The sequence below is a fragment of the Lissotriton vulgaris genome, unplaced genomic scaffold, assembly GCF_964263255.1.
Source record: "Lissotriton vulgaris unplaced genomic scaffold, aLisVul1.2 SCAFFOLD_10313, whole genome shotgun sequence".
Lineage (NCBI taxonomy): Eukaryota > Metazoa > Chordata > Amphibia > Caudata > Salamandridae > Lissotriton > Lissotriton vulgaris.
Window position 1 is genome coordinate 1 of NW_028252463.1, and position 2416 is coordinate 2416.

A 2416-nucleotide genomic window follows, 5' to 3' on the forward strand; every position below is an offset into this window, starting at 1 on the left:
CAGCAGGAGCTCGATGATGATGCATATACATTTGAGGGGCCCTCACTAGCCTCTGCCTTGGACCTTAATACGGTTCCTCTTCTCATGACTACAGGGGAAGTGCCCCCTTAGCTGACGAACCAAGCCTGAATTCACCCTAAATAAGGGAGCACCTGGTGCACAAATTACCCTAAATAAGGCAAAGTGAAGAAAAGACGTAAACTGCATATAGACAGCCATCATCACATGTGCCACTGGTCTAGTAGTGTAACACATTTTATGAGGCATAAATACATGATACAATTGCCCTTTGCGGTTGTCATGACTTTGAGGTTTTGGGGTGTTTGCACCATAGGCCTTCAAAAAGGTTGCATTTAAAAAAAAGTTATATTAGAAGTAAACAAAACCAACAGAAATAACTTGGGGAGCAGTGAGCTACAAACCGCAGCAGGTCTGTCTCCCTTCACGGCCCATGCGTACCGCTGACTTAGGGCCTTAGTAGTCAACTCGAGTGCTGCCACTGTGCCCTGCCTGTGACCACAGAAGAGCCAAGGAGCCCGTGCTGCACCCAAAGTCAGGACCATGAGCAACAATAACATTCAATGAAGAAAGCAGGTGATCAACGAACCCTCCCTGGTGCTGACGCTGCAAGAGAACCAGAGCTTCTTCAACATGCTGGGCAACAAATGTGTGGCAATGTCTTTAACAGTTGTTCAGTTGTATGTAACAGAAAGAAACTCAACATGGTCAACGAGACATTGTAGTGTAGCTTGCCTGCTGAAAGACAATCTCCAGCGGAGAGCTCTATATTAATTTCAGTTGCAATTATCCTAGAGTGTATTTCCATATCTTTGCTGCTAATAATTGTCAGGCTGGGCTCAATTTTGCAAATGAAGAAAAAGCAAGAAAATTTCGGGAGGTCATAAAATAATTACTTAAGAAACAGAAAGGAAAATCTGAATGCTGGAGAGTTCCAGTTAGTAGGCCAAGTCTTGGCAAACGTTGACATCGAAAAATACAGAAATGAACATATACTATAGTTCACCTGCTCAAGTCAATAACACTCAATATAACAACTGAGAGTAGAGATGAGGCAAACAGAAGAAAAAAGGGTAACAAAGGCAGACGTTGAAATGCCAAGTAATTTCCAACATATTGGGCATGTTGCTTGGTATCTGAACATAGGGTTTGATGTAAACAACTTGGACCCAGAATTAAAAAAATTGTTCGACATGGGTGGAATCTTAGAAGATCAGCTGAAGGATAAGAACACTTCTAAAGACATCTATGACTTTATTTTAAAAAAACATAAGTGTAGAAGCTGTAAAGAATGAGATGCACCGGCAGGCTCCTCCGCCACCACCTTCCCCGTGAGGGCCCCACCACCACCACCTGATTCAGGTCCTCAACCACCTCTGGTCAGAGGAAGAGGAGTGTTAGGACCACCTCCACCTCCTTCTAGACCCCCAACTGTAGCACAAGCACCTTCCCCTTCTTTCAGGCCTAGCTCTTCTGTGCCCCCTCCACTTCTAGCGTGCACCCTCGACCACCACAAGCTCTGGCTGTTTCTACACCGTGGACCCCACCTCCACTTCATCCAATACCATCCTCAATGCCTGGGTCTGCCACACCTCCCCCACCACCCTCATACCCTCCACCTCCTGGACCTCGTGGACCTATTTCCCCACCTGGACCTTCTTCTGATGGTGATATGCAAGTTTCAGGAAGAAAGTCTGCCCTCTTGGAGTAAATACCAAAAGGAGCTGCAGTTAAGAAAGTGGATCAGAGAGAGAAAGGAGGCCGGTATTCAGCATGAGAAAAGATGCACTTTTAGATAAAATCAAACAAGGAATACAGTTGAAGACTGTTCCAGACGGGGTTGATGAAGTGCAATCCTCACCTGCATCTACCTCAGGAATTATGAGTGCATTAATGGAAGGGATGCAGAAAAGGAGTAAAGCCATTAATATTTCAGATGGCGATGGAGATGAAGAAGAAGATTTAGATCATGATGATGAATGGAATAATTGATCAATATGTAATAAATATATATATGAATATACATATAATATTCTTTTTTTTACGGTAAGTGAATACTAAACACCACTTCCTGTCTATGAATACAATAAAATTGTCATATAACTGGTCTACCAATTAGCTGTATATTTCTGTTGCCTTTTCACTTTTTTAATAATCTGTGCAATACCTCAGTCTGATCAGTAAAGTTTTGTTCTAACCATCCTAGATACTCCCTCTTGATGGGCACAAGTTTACATCATTATGCTGCTATGTCAATCTTCCATTAAAACATAATGTGCAGATGCACGTAAGAGACTCTGGATGCTTTAAGAATTATCTAACTTAAAAATAAATAACTTTTGCATTATTCCATGACTTGTTTTTCAGGGTGTGGACCCTGAATATCGACACCAGAATT

At 42.5% G+C, this 2416-nt stretch overlaps 1 pseudogene; it reads left to right on the forward strand.

Moving 5' to 3' along the window:
- The first annotated feature begins 561 nt into the window (after positions 1-561).
- On the forward strand, positions 562-2010 carry LOC147662307 (actin nucleation-promoting factor WASL pseudogene; annotated as a pseudogene).
- Positions 2011-2416: the final 406 nt, after the last annotated feature.